We start from the raw sequence: 25121 nt of genomic DNA, 5'->3' as shown, positions 1-25121 counted from the left end.
CAGAGAGGGGGCCAGGGCCGTCTGACAGTTATCAGCTGCCTTCGGAGTCAGACATCAGTGAGGCAGAAGAACAGCTGGAGCCTGTTCCCAGTGTGCGCATGCGCAGAGCTTCCAGAAGAAAAGAACAGTTAAGAAATCAGGGTCGGCTTGGGAGTAAAGCCACAGGTGTACAGTGAATGTCCCCTCCCATAGGAAATAAAAGAGGAGCGAAAGAGGAGTGGGCTTTTGCAGGAAACAATTCGTTCACTTGTTCGTTTCAGGAGTGTGAAGATCTGTCCGTGAATCTCAGTACTGCGTGTGGAAAATAAAAGTTTTTATGGAGCACTAGCCGATAACCCGGCATTGCCCGGGTATTTATTTATAGGGGGAAAATATCCAGATGGAAGGTTGGATTTTCCCCCTTACCAGAGGGAGCCCCCTTATGGAGTACTGTGAAGCCATTACCATGGCAACTCCACTGCGCTGTACAGTAGAAGCCATTTTACGACAGCGCAGTAGAAGCCATTTGAAGGCACAACAGGCTTTATCTTAACAGAACACCCCCAGCCCCCGAGGGGTGTTAACCCCATGGTATTTTTTTTACAGATTTTTTCCAAACTTGTGTATCAAGTTTGGTTTAAATTGCTTGAGGTGTTCCAGAGTTACGCTGGAACATACACAACCATGGAACATGATGACCTTGAAGACATGGTGTCTTCCTTGTGGAAGATCTCCAGATGTTCACCCTTAGGTTGGATATCTTGTAGATCATCGCATATCTCACAAATCACCTCTTTCCCACCTCAGATTCCATTTGACGTGGGAATTGCCCTGTGGGCGCCCATATCCGCAGTGCCAGTCACATTTCACTGAGGGCATCTCTGGATTTTAATCTAGGCTTTCATGCAGAAGAATGCTGAGTATGAAGGAAAATGTCCCTCAAGGTCCAACAGCCCACATGTTTTTCAGCTCAAATCTTGCAGCCAGATCACAATGCTTGGAAGATAAAGAGTGAAGAAGCTTGTCAAATGACGCACGTCAGATTCTGAGCTGTCATCAGGATCTTACCAAATGAAATGTTATCCATCCAACAAAATTTGACTTGATGTAGAGAAAAGTAAGTTTTTACACTTAGGGAGGGGAAAAACCCCAGAGGAGGTGAAATTTGGCTCGAGAGCAGTAACTGCGTGAGGGATCTTGGAGTCTTAGTGGAAAACCAGTTAAATATGAGCCAGCAGTGTGCAGCGGCAGCCAAAAAAGCCAATGCAATCCTAGGTTGCATTAGCAGAGGGATAGTACCAAGATCACGTGAAGTGTTAATATCGGTTTGTAATGCGTTGGTAAGACCACACCTAGAGTACTGCATCCAATTTTGGTCACCATGCAATAAAAACTTTGGAAAGGGTGCAGAGAGGAGCAACTAGCATGATTAGGAGGCTGAAGATTAAAACATATGAAGAATGGTTGCGGGAATTGGATACATCTAGTTTAATGGCAAAGCTAGACAGCATACTAAAAAGCAGAGACATCACCCTGCCAACAAAAGTGTGTATAGTCAAGGCTCTGGTTTTCCCAGTTGCAATGGATGGCTGGGAAGGTTGGACCATAAGGAAGGCTGAGCACCAAAGAATGGAGGCCTTTGAACTCTGGTGCTGGAGAAGACTCCTGCAAGTCCCTTGGACTGCAAGGCGATCCAACCAGTCGGTCCTAAAGGAGATCAACCCTGACTGCTCTTTAGAAGGCCAGATCCTGAAGAGGAAACTCAAAGACTTTGGCCACCTAATGAGAAGAAAGGACTCACTGGAGAAGAGCCTAATGCTGGGAACAATTGAGGGCAAAAGAAGAAGAATGGGATGGCAGAGAATGAGGTGGCTGGATGGAGTCACCGAAGGAGTAGGTTTGAGCTTAAATGGACTCCAGAGGATGATAGTGGGCAGGAGGTCTGGAGGAACATTGTCCATGGGGTCGCAATGGGTCAGACACGACTTCGCAACTAACAACAAGAAGTTTAATGAAGAGACTAGAGACAACATGATAGCAGTGAGAGGCTATCACAAAGAAGAGGGAGTCAACTTATTTTCCAAAGCACCCGAAGGCAGGACAAGAAGCAACAGATGGAAACCCACCAAGGAGAGAAGCAACCTAGAAGTAAGGAGAAATTTCCTGACAGTGAGAACAACTAGCCAATGGAACAGGTTGCCTCCAGAAGTTGAGAGTGCTCCATCACTGGAGGTTTTAAAGAAGAGATTGGACATCCATTTCTTTGAAATAAAATAAGAATTTCCTGCTTGATCAGAGGGTTGGACTAGAGCACCTCCAAGGTTCCTTCCAGCTTTATTCTGAATGAATGAAGGAATGCCTCCTCTAAATTTCATGTTTTATATGGATATCCTTTGGTATGTCCTGCTATGCAGATCAAGGAAGAGAGTCTTTAATCTATTTCAAAGGTTTTTATTATCAAAGGTCTTTTCTTTCGAATAGGGAGTAGGTTTCTTTACCTATTAAACAGAGCTTCAGAATCTTCCTAGCGGGGCCAAGAAAATGCAAATTTCAAAAGCATCCCTGCCAACTTTGTCATGCTGGCATCTGTAGCTAGTGGTAGAAAATTGGTAAGAGTGACCTTCGATCCCAATTAATACTGTCCTGCGTTTCCCATCTTCAAAAACAGCCTTTGAGCCTTTGAATGTTCGGTCATATAAATGTAGATTTGGGTTTGTTCTTCAGCATCAAAATCTCATGAATTGCTGGCAAAATTCAGATTGGAATTGCTGGTGCAAGGCTCCGAGGGAGGGAGAAAACCAGGGAGAACAAAGCTGTTTTTGTGGGACGGGAGATGAGCTGGCAATGGCCCTGTGAATCTGAAGTTCTTCAGAAGGTGACCTCTAGACGTCAACTTCATCCCCCAAACTGGTGGACGGGAGATTTATGCAAGCTGGTGACATGCCAACATGCCCCTTCCCTCTTCTTAATCTCTGAAAGTTTGCATGCGTGTCTGTCTGCTCCCTTTCGATTCCTCCAATTTCAGGGTTCATTTTTGTCTTGAAGGACCTCGCAAAGAGAAGCATCTTCAACAGCTGGCTCGGTTTTAGCAGAAATAATCTAATCAAGGACATGATGCTTTTTAGTGGATGTCCTGCTGAGCTCCACAAAGGCAGTAAATACCAATGAAATATAGAATCACAGAGTTGGAAGGGACATTGAAGGTCTTCTGGTCCAACCCTCCCTCCCCCATTGAAGCAGGAAATCCTATACCAGTGATGGCTAACCTTTTTCCCATCACGTGCTAAAAGCAGGGGGCGTGCAGGGGTCTGCGTGCCCACACCCATAATTATATGCATGCGACCCCTGCCCCCTCCGCTTTTGATGCGCGATGGACCTGTTTTTCATCCCCCCCAGGCTCCAGAGACTTTCTCGGAGCCTGGGTAGGGCGAAAACAGCCCCCCCCCGCCCCCCGCCCCCCAAAGGCTACAAAAGACTACCCTGTAGCCTCCGGAGTGCAAAAAACGGGCCTTCGGGCAAAATGAAAGTTTGGGTTTGCCCATATGGCTGTTTTTTGCCTTCAGGAGGCTTCCCTGAAGCCTCCGGAGCACGAAAAACGGCCAAAAAAGAAGGTTGAAGTCAGCTGGCCACTGCGCACATGTGCGCTGGAGCTGACTGGACAACACCTTGCGTTGTCCTAACAATTGGCTTCACTTGCCACCTGTGGTGCGTGTGCCATAGATTTGCCGTCATGGCCCTATACCATTCTGTACAAATTGCTGTCCAATCTCTTCTTTAAAACTTCCAGTGTTGGAGCATTCACCTCCATCCAGGCCGAAAACGGGGCATGGGGGGGCACATATACACCTCACCCCCACGCCCCATTTTTGCTACCAAATGCACCGTGGGCCAGTCTTTTGCTATTTCCAGTCCGGCTCTTGTTGCCGGCAGTTTATGACTGTGTGTTGCGTTATTTTGAGGGGACAGCACATTTACACTTATACGAGCTGTATGCTCACTACTTTACATTGTCGCCAAGTCTCATTTCCTCAGTGTTGTCACATGAAAAGATGTACGTAAATATTTACAAAATCTAAAGGGGTGTACTCACTTCTGTGATATACTGTATATAGAGGGAATAGACTTGGGATAGGACGGTAGAATAGAAGTAGGAACAGAATAGAATAAGAATTAGAATTATTTATGTGTGATTAGATACACAAAGATTTTTTTCCGGTGCATAAGCTCTCAGTGTACATACAATAATAATAATAATATATGTATACACAGACACACACACACACACACACCGTGTTTTCCCGAAAAGAAACGGTCTTACTTTCTTTTGACCCCCAAAACAAGCGCTTGGACTTATTTTGGGGGAGATCTTATTAGATTATTTTTGAAGTGCAGGAGTCGGCGAGCGTGGTCGCCTTATGGCTGCTGCTCTGTTGTAATATATTCAGGGAGGGCTTATATTTGGGGAGGGTTTATTTTCAGGGAAACAAGGCACACACACATATACACACTAAATTTGTAGACACATATTTAGAAAGAGTTGGAAAGCTAAAATCGTACCTTTGAGGAATATATAGAAGCAAACAACGCATATGTAAAACTCTTGTCTGCTTGCACAATGCGTCTTTGAGAATTTGCCCCGAGGTGTGCTATTCGGGGATAATTTATGTGCATGTCCCCACTTTCCTTCTGCTCCTTCTTCAGATGTATTTTGGGCTTCCCAAATAAGCAAAGGAAACCCCTGGCTCCCTTCAAAATTTGGCCTCCCAGCAGTTCCGAAGAGGGCAGTTCGCCGACCCCGCTGACCCCTTTCCTGGGGTGTTGTCCTGAGTTTTGAGAAACTTGTCCCCTATGTACTAAATGAGAAAAAAACCACATTGCAGCTGGGAGCGGTATTTTTGGATTCTTGTGTGAAAGGAAAAGGGCCAACAAATCCCCTCTGCCAAATTTTCATATTCCCAGGAAATTAATTCGCTCCGGACACGACTTCGGTTTGGACTTTTTAACTCATCGTGATAACTTTACTACATCTTTGCAGCCCCTCCAAAGTTTGGGTTGATGTACATTGCCATAATTGCTCCACACGGACCATTTTTTAATCCGTTGCAGATAATCCTTGATTTACGACTATTTGTTTAGTGCCCGAAGTTACAACGGTCCTCAAAAATGTGACTTATGACCGTTGTTTGCACTTAACGACCCTCACGGCAACCCCTTGAACTTGCGATAAAAAAATGTTAGGCACTTTGGACCAACGGTATGTATTTACCTCACGTTTTGGAATCCTGTGCTTGCGGTTGCGACGTTCCAACAAACAAGCCAGATCCGCTTAACGACAACATGATTCAATTAAGTGCTGTGATTTGCTTAACAACCATGGTTTTTTTTAAAAAAAATGGTCTTACAATTGGATGTGACTCACTTAGCAACCATTTTGCTCCAGCAAACAAAACTCTGGTTTCAATCTTGGTCGTAAGACGAGGACTACCTGTTATAATTAGAAATAATTTGAATATTCGTGGGCCCGGGATCTTTCCTGTTCTCTATATAAATTGGCATATTAATTCTAAAAAAGTTTTTGAATGCTTTTGCTGTCCCTATAAGTCTTATTCTCCTCTTGAATTTTAGTTATCATTTTCTCTTCTGTCTGTTTTCTCAGTTTGTATATGCCACCATCTCCCTGGTTTATTTGCATGTTCAAAGAAGCATCGTTTTGTCTATTTCCGTTTCTTTTCAATATCCGAAACTAAGAAATTTGTTGCTGCAATCATTTTAATTTATTGAGTATGTTAAGATCTCCTGGTGAATTGCTGAATTGTATTGTATAAAAATGCCCTTGTATCACAGTCGCCTTACAAGCATCCCAAACTCAAATTGGTTCCCTTACCTAAATTATTATTAAAATAGTCTTAATAGATCAACAGAGTTGGAAGGGACCTTGTAGGTCATCTAGTCCAACCCCTCCCATCCAGAAATGGCGTAGGAGACCCTACACCATCTCTGACAAATGGTAGTCCCAGTCTCTTCTTGAAAGCCTCCAGTGATGAAAGCTCCCACAACTTATGAAGGCAACTTCTGTTTCATTGGTTGTGGCAGACCTGAAGACCCAATGCGTAAGATGGCTTCCAGTGCTGACAGATTGATTATTCTCACTGTCAGAAAATTTCTCCTTATTTCTAGGTTGAATCTCTCCTTGTTCAATTTCCATCCATTCTTCCCTGTCTGGCCTTCAGGGGCTTTGAAAATAGGTTGACCCCTTCTTCTCTGTAGCAGCCCCTCAAATATTGGAAGACTGCTATCATGTCTCCCCTGGTCCTTCTCTTCACTAGACCAACCAGGCCCAGTTCCTGCAACCTTTTTTCATGTGTTTTAGCCTCCAGTCCCCTAATCATCCTGGTTGCTCTTCTCTGCACTCTTTCAAGAGTCTCAACATCTTTTTTATAGTGTGGTGACCAAAACTGTATTCTAGGTGTGGTCTTACTAAGGCTTTATAGAGTGGTATTAGTACCTCACTTGTTCTTGAATATATCCCTCTGTTAATGCAGTTTAGGATTGCATTGGCTTTTTTGGCTACAACCGCACACTGCTGGCTCATATTTAATTGGTTGTCCACTAAGACTCCAAGATTCCTATCACAGTCACTGCTATTAAGCCTGGTTTCACTCAGTCTATATGTGTACTTTTGGTTTTTCTTGCCTAAGTGTAAGACTTTGCTTTTCTCTACATTGAATTTCAGTCTTGAAGTACCTGCTTACATTCTTGTAACAATCTGTGGTCTCCACATAACCGATTCATTGAATCTCCATTTCTTTCTTTCCTAACTGACCAAGTTGGTAGGATTGGCAGCTGTGCTTGGAAGTCTTATTGGAGTTCCTCTAAAAACTTAAGCATCCCCCCACCGAAATAATTCAGTTCGTGTCTTGCATCATGCATGAGTTGCAGGCAAGGAGCAAGTGTCCAATTGGCAGATTTTGATTTAAAAGTATTAAAGACCCTCCCATCAACGCCTACCATGTTCTGTAGAAGATCAAAGGTTGCTTGTGTGGCTACACAATCAGGATCCTCATCTAACTCCTAGTGTTATGGAGAAGGGTCCTTTAAGAGATTTTTAAGACATCTCAGGTCCTGTGCAGTTCCCATCTTCCGTGAGATCAAAGAACGGGCCTCCTTCCAACAGAGTGGTTTAAAAAGCTCTAATTTGCATTGATTTCTAAGGGACCTTAGAACAAAAGAACTGAATCTGTCTGCCTGGAAATAATGAGATTTCAAATTGGTTTAGTCGTGCCATAAGTACCCACAAGGAAGCAGTGGCTAAGACGCTGAGCTTGTCGATCAGAAAGGTCGGCGGTTCAAATCCCTAGCGCTACGTAACGGAGTGAGCTCCCATTACTGTATTTTTCAGAATATGAGACGCACCGTTTTCCCCTCAAAAAAAAAGGGTGAAAATCCCAGTGCATCTTATACACTGAATACAGCATTTTGGCCTCCCAAAACCCTGCCCCTTTGCAAAAAATGGCTGTGCATAGCCTTTAGGAGGCTTCCAGAGTGCTGGGGAGGGCAAAAATGAGCAAAAAATGAGCAAGGGGAACCTACCTTTGAGTACTCACGATCCTTAATTGCAGTTTTCTGCAGGGTTAATTATGCTGATCAAAAGAAGATATTTATTTACAGGTAGTCCTCTAATTACAGCCGCAGTTGGGCCCAAGATTTCTCTTGTTAAGCAAGACATTGGTTAGGTGAGATTTGCTCCGTTTTACAATCTCCCTTGCCTCAGTTGTTAAGGGAGTCACTGCAGCTGATACGTTAGTTACCCTGTCGTTTAGTGAATCTGGCTTCCCCATTAACTTTGCTTGGGAGAAAGTTGCTAAAGGAGAATCACGTGACCTTGGGACCCAGCAACGGTCATAAGTACGAACCGGTTGCCAACCTTCTGAATTTCGATCATGGTTAGGACATGTGCAATTTTTCAAGTTATCCATTTCCAAACGTTAAGAGTGCTCAAAAGTTCTGACGTGCCTGTGGGTGGTAAAGAAATTTGGGTTACTTTAATATAATTTGGATGTGCTTGGTAAGTACTGTGTTTCCCCGAAAATAAGACAGGGTCTTATTTTCTTTTGACACCCCCCCCCCAGAAATAAGCGCTTGGCCTTATTTTAGGGAGGTCTTACTATTTTTGAGGTGCAGGAGGCGGCGAGCGTGGTCACCTCATGGCTTCTGCTGTGTTGCAATATTTTGGGGGGAGGGCTTATTTTAGCGCATGCGCTCAAAAGCTCATTTGGGCTTATTATCTGGGGAGATCTTACTTTGGGGGCAATGGGGTAGATACATAAATATCATAACTTTTTAACAATGCATTTGTTTCGTTTTGGGATGCTTCAACCGTTGTAACTGAAAAATGGTCATAAGTCATATTTTTCAGTGCTGTTGTGACAAGAACGGTCGCTCAATGAACTGTTGTAAATCGAGGATTACCTTTATTTTATTCATCAAATTTACATGCGCCCTCCAACTCTGATATTCTGGTATACTGATGGCCGTTTCTCACACTTATGACTCACGTTCAGGAGATCAATATTCAAATATGGCAACTGACTCAGATTTATGACCATTGTAGTGTCCCCAGGATCTTGTAAACCCTTTTTTTGCGACCTCCTGAGAGGTCAAGTCAACGGAGAAGCCAGATTCACTTAACAACCGTGTTACTAACTTAACACCTGTGTCGATTCCCTTAACAACCGGGGGAAGAAAGCTCATAAAATCGGGCAAAACTCGCTTAACGGCAGAAATGTTGGGTTCCATGGTGGTCGTACGTCAAGGACTACCTGTAAAATAATCCGATTTATTTTGGGGACTAGTGGAGAAGGGACTGCTGGCTCCGAAGAGTTTCGTGGCCTGCTTGTCTTTGGTTAATCGAGTTTCTTCCTGTCTTGAGTGAATCTCTGCAGGGCATTTGGTAAACATGGTTTCAGGTGACCGCTCCGGTTTCTTTTGCAGGGATTTGTAAACCAAGATGAGCTGCCGTATTAGTGATGCCTCCTGCAGAAACCCCTTTTTTTGTGTGACTCACAAAATCCAATCCCTCTGTGTGAATAGTGAAAGCTCATTTTGTCCACCGGGTAGGCTGTTTATCCCGACACAAATACCAGTTCTTTTCTTTACGTTATATCTACGTGTACCAATTCATCTTTGATTGCTTGGTTGTGATTCACGCATTGCACTAAGCTGTTACTTGCTTTATTGTGGTTTATTGAGTGATATCGTCACTACAGATTAACAGAGTTGGAAAGGACCTCGTAGGTCATCTAGTCCAACCCCCACCCACCCACCCAACCAGGAAACCTTACATCATTTCTGACAGACGGCAGTCCAATCTCTTCTTGAAAGCTTCCAGTGCTGAAGTTCCCACAACTTCTGAAGGCAACTTCTGTTCCATTGGTTAATTGTTCTCACTGTCGGGAAATTTATCCTTATTTCTAGGTTGAATCTCTCCTTGATCAGTTTCCATCCATAGTTTCTTGTCTGCCCTTCAGGTGCCTTGGAAAATAACTTGACCCCCCCTCTTCTCTGTGGCAGCCCCTCAAATATTGGAAGACTGCTATCCTGTCTCCCCTGGTCCTTCTCTTCACTAGACCAGGCATGCCCAGCTCCTATAACTTTTCTTCATATGTTTTACCCAATCATCCTGGTTGATCTTCTCTGCACTTTTTCTAGAGTTTATGCAGTTAGTTTAGAAACTCATTGGATGATTCGTGAATCAGACTAATTTTGGGTTTATTTTCTCACTTTGGAATCGGGTGCCAAGTTTGAGGAGTCTTTCATACCCATTTTTTCTTTTTAATAAGTGATATAATTTGAAAGTATTGCTGAAAATGTTTGCTGATGCAGTATTTGAATATTTGATAGCACTGATGACGTTACATAGATTGGTCATGAAACATCTGCGAGAAAACGGACACGTTCAGAGAGCCCCAAGGGACCCCAGAAATCCAAATTCTCTCACTGCATTTCGATCAGGAAGTATTGATGAGGGCTCCTTGAATGTGTTTTTCAGCTGTGTGTTTCCTTAAACATAATCCTGTTCCACCCACATTTAAATAGCTTGTTGTTTGGAATATCCTAAGATGGATGGCTAAAATCAAGCTATATTATGCCTACAGCGTTCCCGTAATCAACTGAGTCAGCTGATCAGCCTGATATTCCATGATAACCTCTGATAATTACTGTTATTGTCAAGAAGAACGTACACACACATATACTTACAACAGTTCATTTAATGACCATTCATAGTTACAACGGCACTGAACAACGTTACGGTTACAACCTGTGATCAAAATTTAGATGCTTGGCAACTGATTCATACTTACAACCATTGTTTTGTTCCAAGGTCATGTGATCCCCTTTTGCGACCTGACAAGCAAAGTCCGCGGGAAAGCCAGATTCACTTAACAACCAGGTTGCTAACCGCAGCGATTCATTTAACAACAGGGGCAAGAAAAGTCATAAAATGGAGCAAAACCCACATAACATGTTTCTCTTCACGACAGAAATGTTGGGTTCAGTTGTGGTGAGCCTAGGACTAACTATTTGCATATCATTTTCTCAAAAAGAATATTTCCTTGTAAGCCAGTCCCTAATTCTTACTCATGCATAGCAGATAGAATAATAGAGCTGGAAGGGACTCTGGAGGTCTTCTACAGGTCAACCCCCTGCTCTAACAGGAGACCCTATGCCATTTCAGACAAGTGCCTGTCCAGTGTCTTCTTAAAAACCTCCAGTGATGGAGTAGTCACAACTTCTACATACAGAAAGTCCTCAATTAATGACCGTTCCTTTCAGCGACCATTCAGAGTTACGATGGTGCTGAATGAGTCGCAGGTACGACCAGTCTTGAAGTTGTACCTCGAGGACTGTCTGTAGTAAAGATGTCTCTCTTTCTCTTTCACCTTGCAATCCTTCATCATCTCAGTTCAATATTCGTTCAGGACAAAAAGGCAGTTACTCTTTTAAGTTTTCAGCAACTGGTTGTAGGTGACAAGGCGTTCCTTGTACAAAGAGTAATGAACTCCTACTCAAGCCAGTGAGAAGGTTACCTGGGGACAAATCTCTCTCTCTCTCTCTCTCCGTGGAGTCCAGTGAAACTGATGGGCTCCTCAAAGGTCCTTGTGACATCCTTGTGGTTCGTTTTTAAGGACGCCCTTAAAATCCTTGCTGGTCTCTGCAAACCACGAACAAGTAAACATCTCTTTTGAAAAAGCCATTGTACGCTTTGGATAAGATTGCACGAACTTCATGATCTTTCCAAAGGAAGAAAGCCATAAAACGGGGGTGTCAAACTGGATTAATTCGAGGGCTAGGTCAGCATTGTGGTTCCCCAGGTCCTGACCGGGAGGGGGAGGGGGGAGGGGGGAGGAGGAGGGAGAAAGGACGGATGCCTCTTGCAGCACCTTCCACCCAAAACGGGGCATGGATCGGCCTCGCACTCCCCCCCCCCTCGTTCCCTGTTTTCGGCCTGGACAGCCTCCTGCAGTACTTTGCCAGCCCAAGTGGGGTTTGGGGGGGGGGTCACAAAGCTCCCTCCCCCGCGGCTCATTTTCAGCCCCATGGCTTCCTGCAGCACTCTGCCGACCCAAAACAGACCGCAGATGGGTCTCACAAGTTTCCCACACAGCCCGTTTTTGGCCGGCAAGAGTGCTGCCGGAGGCCGTGGATGCCAAAAACGGACCATGCAGGCATATCATGAGGCTATTGCACGGCCCATTTTCAGCTGGCAGAGGGCTGCAGGAGGCCGTCCAGGCCGAAAACGGACCCTACAGGGACCTTGTGAGGTCCGTTTTTGGCCGCCTCCAGCACTTTGCCAGCCAAAGTGGGGTGAGTGGGGGCCTCTCGCAGCCCATTTTCAGCCTCCACGGCCTCCTACAGTACCCCGCCAGCCAAAAACAGGCTGAAGGTGGGTCTTGCGAGGCTCCCATGCGGCCTACTTTTGGATGGCAGAGTGCTGCAGGAGGCCATGGAGGCCAAAAACTGGCCACATGAGGGCCCCCCCCCAGCCTGTTTTGGCCAGCAGAGGCCACGGGTCAGATCTAAGCACCCTGCATCTGCCCCGCACTTTGACTTTGACACCCCTGCTGTAAAAGATTTTTTATTTCAGTGATAGATTGATTTAACAACCTATCAAACCAAATTGAATACATGAAGACTTTACTGTATACAGCTGGTCCTTGACTTAACAGTTCGTTTAGTGACCGTTGGAAGTTACAACAGCTCTGGAAAAAAAGGGACTTGCGGCCGTTATTCACACTTACGACCATTGCAGAAATCCCCCTGGTTACGTGATTGAAATTCTGGCTCATATTTATGACGGATGCAATGTCCCGGGGACATGTAATGCCCTTTTGCTACCTGGCAAACAAAGTCAATGGGGAAGGCGGTTACACTCAACAACCATGTGGCTAACTTTAACAGCTGCAGTGATTCACTTAACAACGGGCAAGAAATCTCACAAAATGGGGCAAAACTCCCTTAACAAATGTCTCACTTACTGGCAGCAATGTCGGGCTGAATTGTGGCCGTACGTTGAGGGCTACCTGTATTCCCATTGATCTAACCTAACCCGTTGGCTCAAAACCACAATTTTGTCCCAGAAAAATTAGCGGAGTTAAATCTTGGCTTTCAGGAACAAGAAAAAGGACCCGGGTGGCTGCAAAGATTAGATCTTCCATTTTTAGTGGACTTCCTCTGTTGATTAAATTAAAAGGAGCTTCGTTAAATAGCAGATTTGTGCAAAAGGTTGTCGAGCTGCCAAGTAACTTTGCCCAACCGACGAAGAAATCATGAAGGAGGACTCTCGGTGAGTTTGGCATCCTGTTAAACTTTCCAGTTGGAAGGCTAAAAAAAAAAAAATTAGGTAATGAGCAATACTTCCTTGGAAAGGTTATTTTTAAAATCCAGTGATAGGTTTTAGAGTAGCATCTCGACCTGATCTGTTCCTAGTCTGAATATTATTATTGTGTTGGAAGGAAAACCCATCTGGGTGTGGTGGCCCAGAGGATGGACAGTGGGAGTCGGACAGTGAGGAGGTTGGAGAGGAACATGGGCAAGTTTTGGGGGTTGAGGAAGGCTCTGAAGAGGGCTCTTCATCGGAGGCAGAGAGGGAGATAGACAGCCGTGAGGCAGAAGAACAGCTGGAGCCTGTTCCCAATGTATGCATGCACAGAAGACAAGAACGACTAAGAAACCAGGGTCGACTTAAGTGTAAAGCCACACCTTGGAGGTGATTGACCCCTCCCAGAGGAAACAAAAGAGTAGCAAATGGGGAGTGGGCTTTTGCAGGAACCAATTGGTTCCAGAAAATTCCGTTTATGAGACACTGCCAAGTTTTGCTTTGCTTTGTGTTTGGAAGCTAGTTATCTGGCAGCGCCCTAAGTGAGAAAAGGGTGTCTGCTTTCTGTCTTTAAGAGCATGCTGGGAAATAATATTTTTTAAACTTTTTAGTACGTTTTAATATTTCCCAAAATATTTCCTTCTTTAGGGATGAGGGGAGCTTCCCACAAATGCATTGCATGGGCCCGTGATGGCGAACCTGTGGCTCGCGTGCTGTAGGTGGCATGCAGAGCCCTCTCTGTGGGCACGACGCGCCATCGCCAGCTGCTTCTCATGTGCGCCGGCCAGCTGGTCTCCACGACCTGAAAACGGCTGTTTTCCAGGCTGTTTGGGGGCCTTTTTTGAGCTGTTTTCAGGGTGGTTTTGGGGTCGTTTTCCAGGCCTGAAAAACGGCCAAAAAACATGCAAGCATGCACCAGCCAGCTGGTGTTTGGGTTTTCGGCATGTTCACAGGAGCATCCTTTCCGGTTTGGGCACTTGGTGCCGAAAAAGTTCGCCATCACTGGCAGAGTCATATATGTTCCAGGATCCAATCGGGGTTGGTCTTTTGAGTCCAGAAGTTTTATCTTCCGTCCTTGAAGTACGACCATAACGGAGCCTTCCCATTTATAGTGGAAAAACGGTCATAAGTCACTTTTTCTCAGGGCCATCGTTAATTCCAAACAGTCACTAAACGAATGGTTGTAAGTTGGAGGACTGGGCCGTTTTAAGGTTCCGTTTGGCAACTGTAGGGTTTCAACCCGTCTCTTTTCCTTTCCAGGTGTGGCTGGCGCATTGTTACTTGGGAAGAAATGCCAAGGATGGAAATCCAAGAACGGAGATGAAATTATTTGGCGCGGCGTTGGGCTATATCGGGCACTGTTCTGGAAATCTGTTCTAATTTTGGTAAGTCACACAGCGCTGAAGGATGATGGGGTGGATTGTTGCAAACAGGGAGCTTGCTGTGGCCCGTCAGCAGCCAGCAGAGCTGGCAGCAGATTCGGACAGTGAGAAGGTTGGGGAGGAACCTGGGCCAGTCCTGGAGTCTGGGGAAGGCTCTGATGAGGGCTCTGTGTTGGAGGCAGAGAGGGGGCCAGGGCCCTATGTCAGTTATCAGCTGCCTTCGGAGTCAGACATCAGTGAGGCAGACGAACAGCTGGAGCCTGTTCCCAGTATGTGCATGCGCAGAGTTGCCAGACGACGGGAACAGCTAAAGAACAGGGGTCGACTTGGGAGGAAGGCCACAGATGGACGATGAATGGCCCCGCCTAGAGGAAATAAAAGAGGAGCGAAAGGAGGGTGGAGTTTGCAGGAGACAATTAGTTCGCTTCATTGGTTCATGACTCTCCGAGACTCCTTGCCAAGTTCTGCAGATCTTGGCCTGGCAGCTCTCCAAGCCAGAGAAGGTCTGTGACTGTAAATCCTCCCTTGAAAGACTTTGCTGGATGGGAATGAGCAGAATTCACAGCAAATTAATAAAAGGGTTTTTTGTTGGGACCTTGGCTGCTTGATTTGAGACGCCAGCCCAGGTTTCTGCTGGAGATGTTTTCAATTTCTGTCCGTCGCTAAATTCATCCGTCGCTCATGATTTTGCCAGTGTGAAGAGCAGGTTTTGGTGTCCCTTGTTGGAAGTTTCCGCGATACCAGAATGGAAAGTAAGAGAGCTTCGGCTGAATGGATGAAACGTTGGCCAGTTTTGGGGGATAAAGGAAAGGACACCACAAGGAGAAGCAGGAAGATTTGCTTCCTGTAGGCAGCCACTCCCGCTTGAAATGTACAGGAAGCCCTCGACTTAACAACAGTTCATTGAGTGACCGTTCAAAAGTCACAACGCCACCGGAAAAAGTGATTTATGACCGTTTTTCACACATACGACCAATGCAACATCCTCATGTTCACGTGATTTATATTTAGATAATTGACAACTGACTCACGTTTATGACGGCTGCAATGTCCTGGGGTCATGTGACTTCCGCTTTGTGTTTCTCCGACAAGCAAAGTCAAGGGGGAAGCCTGATTCACTTAACAACTGTGTTATTAATTTAACGACTGCAGTGATTCACTTCATAACCATAACAAGAGAAGATTGTAAAATGGGGCTAAATTCATCACAACTGTCTCCCTTAGCAACTGAAATTTGGGACTCAATTTTTGTCATAAGTCGAGGACTATCTGTAAATCACTCTCAGTAATTTGTACCTAGGAAAAGAAGATAGAATAATTCTTGTCCTCTCCTTTATGTGGAAAATTACAATTTGTTTCTAACCGTACTAGAATCTCTGTAGCTCTTTAAGTGGGAAAAGTTGGTTTTGGGAGAAATATTTGATTTATTCTTCCTTGTTGAATTTACGTCTTATTGTCTTTATTTGATTTACCAGTTGGCCTAAATTCAAGCTACTAATGTAGGCCCCTGGATTATTCCCCAACGACACTAAACCGCCTGAATGACACAAGAAAAGTGGTATTCGAAGCGATTAAACCATTTGGTTAAATCGTTTTTTTTAAAGCATTTTAATTTTGTGAGAATTTCAACTTTAATCAACCCGCCAGGACTGATGACGAATGTTTTGGTAAAACCTTGAAATCCGTTATTGAATTGCTGCAATTAAAACATCATAACGAAGGGTGCTGAGTGATGGTTTTATGAATGGGAATTGTTCGGGGAATTTTTTTTTTCCTTTTGCGTTTATTCTGGAAATTAACACTTAACGCTTGGCTTTAAAAAGTACAATTCCAAGATGGATGAATTCCTGGGGGAACAAAAACAAAAACAAAATATTTTCAAAAGTGGATGTACAGGTCATCCTTGGGTTATGACCCTATTTGGGACAGGAATTTCCATCATCACTAAGCGAAGCGGTCATTAAACAAGATCTCACATGATTGCATGGCTTAGATAGGACAGTTCCAGCTATCTGTTGTGGCCCGCCAGCAGAGCTGACAACAGAGGCGGACAGTGAGGAGGTTGGGGAGGAGCATGGGACAGTCCTGGAGGCTGGGGAAGGCTCGGACGAAGGCTCTGCTTCGGAGGCAGAGACGGGCCGAGACCGTCTGGCGGTGATCAGGTGCCTTCGGAGCTAGAGAGCAGTGAGACAGAGGAACAGCTGGAGCCTGTTCCCAGTGTGCGCATGCACAGAATTGCCAGAAGAAAATAACAACTCAGAAATCAGGATCGATTTGGGAGGAAAGCCACAGGTGGAAGGTGAATGGACCCTCCCATAGGAAATAAGAGGAGTGAAAGGGGAGTGGGCTTTTTGCAGGAAACAATTCATTCATTTGGTTGTTAGATTAGTTTCAGGAGTGTCAAGATCTGTCCGTGAATCTCAGAGACTCTGTGCCCAGTCTTTCTTTGTACAGCACCTCATTTGGGAAATATTTACATGGCATCTTTCCAAGATAGATAAGATCTGTGTTCATAAATATTCCTTTGAAAGACTGTTTGCTAGGCCTTTGCTGAATGTGAATGAGAGGAATTCACATTTGTTTAATAAAAGGGGTTTTGTCGGGACCAGGACTCTGCCTCATGCTTTTTGGGAAAGCCTAGGTGTGGACACTATCCAGGTTACTGCCATTAAACGAGGACTTTGTGTTTCTCCTGCGGTGAGTTGTTAAGTTAGTGGCATGGTTGTTAATAGAATCTGGCTTTTTCTTGCAGATGTTTCATTACCCAACTTGGTAACATCATCAGTGCTAGAAGGGAGTGTGGTTTGCAGAGAGAGAGGAGGAGGATTTTGGGGTCCATGATGCTCTCTGAGCTTGGGGGTTTTCTTTTAGACGTTCCATCACCCAGCAACTGATGCCGTTCTCTAGTTGGGTCACCAAACCTTTGTGAGAAAACAACCAAGCACAGAAAGCACCCCACAATATTTAACAGAATAACAGAGTTGGAAGGGACCTTGGAGGTCTTCTAGTCCAACTCCCTGCCTAAGCAGGAAACTCTACGCCACCTGTGATAGTTCCACCCAGAATCTGAAGATTTAGTTGCAAGATAGACAAATACACCACTGCTCCCTACGGAGGGGATAAAAGGAGAAAACCCAGATTTGCTTACATTTAAAAGACCAAAAAGCATAGTACTCTTGGGGTACCTCCTGAAATCACAGGCTTTGGAGAACATGCCCATCTACCTCCTTAACCACGAATGGATGGGTTTGAGAACTTAAACCGGGTTCCTTGGAGGAAGAGGAGGGAGTTGCTCCAGTGCATCAGGGAAGCCCGAGGGATGTGGGGTTGAGGGCCACTTTTTCATGTTGGGGGAGAGCTGGATCCATAAAGAAGGACCACCCTGGTCTTGTACCCATCTGCATTTCAAAGCCATCTCTTCCAACCACATCAGAAGCCCTTGAAAGCGGAAGGGGACCTCTTGCGTTGAGATTCTTCTGGTTAGCAAAATGTGTCCCTCATGGACCTTCAGCTTTAAATGCTTCCATGTGACCCACGATGGAATAGGGGAAATCTGTTCCTCCTAGTGAAGGTTTGGAAGAGGCCTGGAAGTGTCCTCGCCTAGGCTTCCCCAAAAAGCACGAGACAGAGTCATGGTCCCGACAAAACCCCTTTTATTAACCGAATGTGAATTCCTCTCATTCACATTCAGCAAGGCCTGGCCTTTCAAAGGAATATTTATGACTACAGACCTTATCTATCTTGGAAAGCTGCCATGTAAGTATTTTCCAAACTTCTGGTAGTTCCATTTTTCCCCATTCACAGGCTTCAGGAGGAAGGCGAAAAACGGTCCAACGGGCCTACCGGAAGTTCATTTCCAAACTTCTGGTAGTTCTGGGGAGGGAGAAAACGGCCTCCCCACACCTTCCGGAAGGCCGAAAATCAGCTGGCCAGTGTGGGCATGCACGCTGGGGGGGACATAGGGCAAAGTCTCACGTGCCCTCAGATATAGCTCCTTGTGGCACGTGTGCCACAGGTTCGCCATCACGGACCTAGGACCTCAAGGGAGCCCAAACTTCGTGTTGCTAAGCAAGACCCTTGTTCAGTGAATTCTGCCCCATTTCTTGCCACCGTTGTTAAGTGAATCACTGCACTTGTTAAGTTAGGAACCTGGCCGTTAAGTGAATCTGGTGAAGTGAAGCTTTCTCATCTGGATTGTATTTGTTCTAGTCTTTTACCTATTACAGGTAGTCCTCGACTTACAACAGTTTGTTTAGTGCTCGTTCAAAGTTACGGCAGCATTGAAAAAAGTGACTTGCGACCATTGCAACATACCCGTGCTCACGTGATCAAAATTCAAGACCCCTGGCGACTGACTCACATTTATGACGGTTGCATTGTCCATGGGTCACGTGATCCCCTTTTGCAATGTCCATGCGGAAGCCAGATTCACTTAACAACCGTGGGACTAACTTTAACAAATGCAGCGATTCGCTTTACAAAGGTGGCGAGAAAGGTCATACAATGGGGTGTGACTCACTTAATTGTCTTGCTTAACGAAAGAGATTTGGGGCTCCGTTTTGGTCCTACGCCGAGGACTACCTGTATTTTGCTAATGGGTTACTCTAGGCTTTAATTACGTTATTTTGCTTTCATGGAGCTAGATAGCTCTCAAGATACTATTTGTATTTATAATAATTATGGCTGTTTACAAACTCTAAACCCTCCTAAGGCGTTCCTTTAAATACACGTATGGTTGTCTTTGATTTGTTTTGATTCTGAATATTGGTTTTTACTCGGGGGCCAATTGAGCCAGGAACTAATTTGGCGAAGCAGAATTTTGCAACGGTTGTGTTTTTCTGTTGATCTGTACCACACCTTTGTGAAGGTGTGTAATGAAGACACGTTCTTCTTGTTGTTTTTATTAAAGTCTGTCCGTGCGTCGCCTTTAGATTCCAACTGAGATCCTGTAGGACAGCTTCAAATGTTGCTCAATGTTCTTCGTTAAAGCTCTTCTTGTCCCAACTTTTGGAGAACATCAAGGTTTCATCTCTGCTTAGCAGACTCCACATTTTTCTTAGGTCAGTGGTCCCTGACTCCTAGACCGCAGCCTGTCACCGGTCAGTGGCCTGGCTAGTAATGGTCCACGCAAGTGCAAAACCACAATCCTTCCCAGTCCATGTAAAAATAACTCTCCATGGTATCAGTCCCCAACACCCAAAAGATTGGAGGTCACTGTCTTAGGCTAATGACACAAGGACACAGCTACTTGAGGCTTCAGTAGGTTTGGTGGCAGGCAGGCAGGCAGGCAGGCAGGCAGATAGATAGATGATAGATAGATGATAGATAGATAGATAGATAGATAGATAGATAGATAGATAGATAGATAGATAGATGATAGATGGATAGATTGATAGATAGATAGATGATAGATAGATAGATAGATAGATAGATAGATAGATAGATAGATGGATAGATGATAGATAGATAGACCCTGTTTCCCTGAAAATAAGCCCTCCCTGAAAATATTGCAACACAACAGCAGCCATGAGGTAGGTAGGTAGGTAGAGATAGAGAGTGAGTAGGTAGGTAGATAGAGGGAGAGAGAGAGAGAGAGAGAAATACAGTAGGTAGGTAGAGAGAGAGAGAGAGTAAGTAGGTAGATAGGTAGATTTAGGGATAGAGAGAGAAAAAAAAACACAGTAGGTAGGTAGGTAGGTGGGTAGAGAGAGAGAGAGTAGGTAGCACGGGTGGGTTCCTGCTAGTTCTAACCTCTTCTATAGAAGAGGTTCCACAATACCGTGCCGTTTAGAACCGTTTTTGCTCTCTGCAAATCTCCCCCAAACAGCTCGCTTTTTGCAAAAACGGGCCCATTTTTTTTTCAAATAAAAGACATGAAAAACCTTGGGCTTGCAGAGTGCTGCTGGGGGTGGGGGAGCAAAAATGGCCCATTTTTTGCTCATTTCTGCCCTCCCCAGGTAGGTAGGTAGGTAGGTAGGTAGGTAGGTAGGTAAAGGAAAGGAAGATAAAGATAAGGAACAGGGAGGGAAGAAAGAAAGGAGGGGACGGAGGGAAGCAGGCTTTCAGGAAGAAAGGGGGAAGGAAGGGAAAGAGGCAGAGATAAAGAAAAGAAGGAAGGAAAAAAAGGAGGACGGAAGGACACCCCTTGGAATCAGATCATTGCACACCTGGAGTAAAGACTGGAGGATCACACGGAGGGCCGTGGAGTGAACTGAGGTGACCCGGTTTGCCAAGGGCTGGAGATCTTTGCTCGATCTGTGAGGTCGAAATTGTGCAAGGTCTGGTTTAGCCTCCGCCTTGTAGCTGGTGCCAGCTGCAGGTGCCCCCTTCCTTCTCATGCCCGTGCTGGGCGTGGCCTTGTCCTGGAGTGTAAAAAGTACCCGGGTTTTCCCCGTGACTCCCACACGAACTCTCTCGCTCCATTCACGCCTTCTAAGTCCTCTTTACATGCCGCAGTTGTAGGTTTGCAATTTTCTCATACTCAAAACTTTTATTTTCGTTGGCTTCCGTCAAGTCAGTGATCCAGATGTTACGGCGTTGCGAACCTCTGTACGAAAACACCGATAACACAGATAGTCCTCGACGTCTGACCGCAATGGAGCACAGAATTCCTGTTGCTAAGCGAGAGAATTGTTAAGGGCCCCATTTTTACGGTTGTTAACTGAATCAGCGCAGCTGTTGCCTTAGTAACCCGGTTGTTAAGTGAAGCTGGCTTCCCCGTGGACTTTGCTCATCAGGAGGTCGTAACGGAGGATCGTGTGACCCTGGGACTCTGCAACCGTCATAAATATGAGTCAGTTGTCAAGCATCCGGATGTAATTCACACGACTACGGGGATGCTTTAACGGTCAAAAGCATGCAGAATCGTCATAAATCGTTACTTTTTTCTGCACGGTTGTAGCTGCGAAGGCCATTAAATGAATCATTGCAAAACGAAAACCTACCTGTCCCGTAAATAACTTCTCAGGAAGATCAAGAGTCACCTCAGATCACTCTTAACTGACTGAAATCTAGATGTTATCTCCAAGATGTTAAAAATTGCTTTAAGAGGCTTACTAGGAAAGATGGTATCGCCGTTAATATAAGATCATCATCTTCTTTTAATGACCCCATAATGCCTTGTAGGGTGGCGTCTGGGCAACTGAATGGAGCTGTGTGAACACTGGCCGGATGCCTTTCTTGTCGCCAGTGCGGAGTTTTTTCCCGGCAGATATATTCTCAATGTGCCCCGAGAGACAAATATCTGCCTGTACCTAGGATTGAACTCGCATCCTCCTGATTGTGAGGCAAAAGCTCCATCTCTAGGCCACCGTACCACTCCGTGGTTAATATAAGATCCCAAGATTAAATCCAGTTCTGCCGCTTCCTTTAATTTCATCGTTTCTTTCACCCGTTTTGCTGCTTATTGATTCTGGAATATTTTTCTTCTTCTGTACTGGTCTTGGATTGTCATACAGGTAGTCCTCGACTTACAACAGTTCATTTAGTGACCGTTTGCAGTTAACAACAGTACTAAAAAAAAGGGTCCTAGGACCGTTTTTCACACAGGACGGTTTCCGCATCCTCAGGGTCATGTAATCCAGATTCGGACACTTGGCAACGGTTTCGTACTTACGACGGTCTCAGTGTCCCGGGGGTGACACAATCCCTTTTTGCAACCAAAGGGGAAGCCAGCTTCACTCAATAGCCGTGTTGCTAACTTAAGAACTGCGGGGATTCGCTTAAGGACGGTGGGAAGAAAAGCCGTAAAAATGGAGCAAAGCTCACATTTAGCAAAAGGAATTTGTGGTCGTACGTCCGAAGACATCTCCGTGGTCATGTGGCCGGCACGACTCAACACCGAAGGCGCACAGAACGCTGTTACCTTCCCACCAAAGTGCTCCCTATTTTTCTAATTGCATTTTTTACCTGCTTTCGAACTGCTAGGTTGGCAGAAGCTGGGAGAAGTAATGGGAGCTCACTCAGTTACTGGGCGCTAGGGATTTGAACCACTAAACTGCTGACTTTTCTGATCAACAAGCTCAGCGTCTTAGCCACTGAGCCACCAGATCTTAATGCATTTTTATTTTGACTCATTTCCTTGCCGATTTTGGGTGACTGCAGTGTCTGTGTGAGACAAAAATGGTTTACAGCTGTGGGGCTACAGATGTCCTTTCAGCTGCCATGATATCTTCCAGATACATTGTGGTTGCAACCCTTTGGCCCCGCTAAACCATCTGGAAGACACCTGTTTTATTGTCTCCGTTCTCTTAAAAAACCCAGCGGAGCGGAGCTTCCTTATTTTAATTTTCAGATTAATCCCACGGATGAGCTTAACATCCAGAATTCATTTTAGCTTCCCTATTGGTGGGAGGCCACCAGTAGAACGAAGGAGAGCTTTCCGCACTGAACTGCTTAATGCCAGCCCAGCTGCTTCGGATGCAAACTATGGGGATTATTATTTTCCCAAGATTTTCTGACACATCCAAACCTTAGGTGAGAATATTGGCAGCTCAGGATTGAAGGAAAGGGTTCTCAGTGGTCTCTGAGCTGGGTGGTTTTCTTGCAGATGTTTCGTGACTCAACGAGGTAACAAAAGCCGGGTACTCAGACAAATCAGCCATCAACTGGCACATAGAGATGAACAATGTTTACATACCATTTACAAGAGACAGTCAAAAAGCCAAGAGGGGAACGAAAAGACTTCTCCAGCACTCAACATCCAGATAAGCAGAGGTTAATATTTGACCAGCAATGAAGAAGTAAATAATACTCCAGTTGAGGAATTACTAACTCACACAAACACGCTCACAGCCTAATCAAGGAGGACATGCCCACTCACACTGATAGGGTGAGCCACTAGTGTTTAAGGAGAGCAAATCCCACTCCTTTCTAACCCTGATGATGTTCTCTAGCTGGGTCATGAAATGTCTGCAATAAAACCACCGAGCACCAAGAGCTCCACAGTCTTCCTTCTCCTCCGTCCTGCAAGCCTCATGGCCTTCTAACATTGATGATGTTACCTAGTTGGGTAATGAAATGTGTGCAGGAAAACATCCAATCTCTGAAGAACATCAAAGGCCCCACATGCCTCCTCCACCACTCCACAATCCCCATGCCCTTCTAGCATTGATGAGGTTACCTAGTTGAGTAATGAAATGTCTGCAGAGGGTAAAAAAATATCCCCCTTACAAATATCAATACCCAACCTGGAAACATCTACGTACAATCAGTACAATAACTTTGCCAAAGTTGGGAATCATCTGCTCTCCTTTGGCATTGGCATTTCTCTTTCCGGTCCGTTGAATAAAGGCGTGTGTGCTCCTGGATGAAAGCTGTTGGCTTGAACCTGCCCCAATTATGTCAAGGCATTTTCTGGCTTTGTGTAAGCTTGTGGGATTAGCAGCCTGTTGACAATAGTACACTGGGCCTGTTGGCCACCATCCCAGTCTTTCTCTTCGGAGCCTATCTCTGGAATTATAAGTATGACGTAGGTAAGGATGTTGTAATGGACAGAATTTACCGGAACAATTTGCCTTTCAGACGTCCGTTCACTAATGGTTTACTAAAGACAATACAGAATAACAGACTCGGAAAGGACTTTGGAGGTCTTCTAGTCCAACGCCCTGCTCCAGCAGGAGATCCTACACCATTCCAGACAAATGGTTGTCCAATCTCTTCTTAAAAGCCTCCAGTGAAGGAGCACCCTCAGCTTCTGGAGGCAAGCTGTTCCACTGATGAACTGTTCTCACTGTCAGGAAGTTTCTCCTTAGTTCCAGGTTGCTCCTCTCCTTGATTAGTTTCCCTCCATCGCTTCTTGCCCTGCCTTCTGGTGCTTTGGAGAATAGGTTGAGCCTTTTTTTCTTCGTGGCAGCTCCTCAAATATTGGAAGACTGATAACCATGTGTCAGAAATCAAAGCATCTGCCAGAAACGGTGTAGGGTCTCCTGCTTGAGCAGGGGGTTGGACTAGATGGCCTACAGGGTCCTTTCCAACTCTGTTATTGTATTCTATTCTCTGATTCACTTAACAGCGGCAAGAAAGTTAAAATGGAGCAAAATTCACTTAACCGATGTCTCCCTGAGCAACGGAAATTTCGGGCTCACTTGTCGTAAGTCGAGGACTACCTGTAGAGTGGCAACTAAAAGCCAGCTGGCAACCAATCAATGCACCTCCTGAAGCAACTGAGTCCCCCAAGGGTTAGTTGCTTTCTCTCATGTTTCCAGTTTTTGCCGTTCTTCTCTAACCTGGCACACACTTGATGTGTTGGCAGGCTGCCACGGAAATAGCGTGCTCCTAACTTAATCTGTAGGGCATCAGGTTGAGGAGGGTTGTGTAAAACCTCCGTGGTGTGTGTGAGAGGGCAACGAGGTTGGTTCTCCTCTCCATCCCTGAGTTGCCACAAAGCAACTTGCAAACATTTTTTTTAAAGGGATTTAACATCTATCAACGTACGTAAACAGCTTGCATTTAGCTATCTGGCAGGTCTCGGGTGGAATTGTCACAAAACTCTTGGGTGGTTGTTGTTAGTTGCGAAGTCGTGTCCGACCCATTATGACCCCATGGACCATGTCCCTCCAGGACTTCCTCTCCTCTACCATCCTCTGGAGTCCATTTAAGCTCACGCCGACTCCTTTGGTGACTCCATCCAGCCACCTCCTTCTCTGTCGTCCCCTTCTTCTTTTGCCCTCAGTCTTTCCCAGAATTAGGCTCTTCTCCAGGGAGTCCTTCCTTCTCATTAGGTGGCCAAAGTATTTGAGTTTCATCTTCAGGATCTGGCCTTCTAAAGAGCAGTCAGGGTTGATCTCCTCTAGGACTGACCAGTTGGATCACCTTGCAGTCCAAGGGACTCAATGCAGGAGTCTTCTTCTCCAGCACCAGAGTTCAAAGGCCTCAATGCTTTG

General features: G+C 45.3%; 1 protein-coding gene and 1 long non-coding RNA gene across 2 annotated transcripts in view; both read left to right on the top strand.

The window, feature by feature from the left end:
* Window positions 1–25121, top strand: part of LOC309391060 — a 658099-nt gene that overhangs the window by 516738 nt on the left and 116240 nt on the right. The gene's annotated exons all lie outside the window — the stretch shown is intronic.
* The window catches only part of PTP4A3 (protein tyrosine phosphatase 4A3), a 104964-nt gene that overhangs the window by 9652 nt on the left and 70191 nt on the right, over window positions 1–25121 (top strand). Inside the window, exon 2 of the mRNA XM_081951092.1 lies at window positions 14117–14241. The gene's annotated coding sequence lies outside the window, so the exon portion shown is untranslated. The remainder of the gene's footprint in view (window positions 1–14116; window positions 14242–25121) is intronic.

Source organism: Natrix helvetica (genome assembly GCF_964273705.1).
Source record: "Natrix helvetica genome assembly, chromosome: 4".
Classification (NCBI taxonomy): domain Eukaryota; kingdom Metazoa; phylum Chordata; class Lepidosauria; order Squamata; family Natricidae; genus Natrix; species Natrix helvetica.
This window is presented reverse-complemented; position numbering and strand designations above follow the sequence as displayed.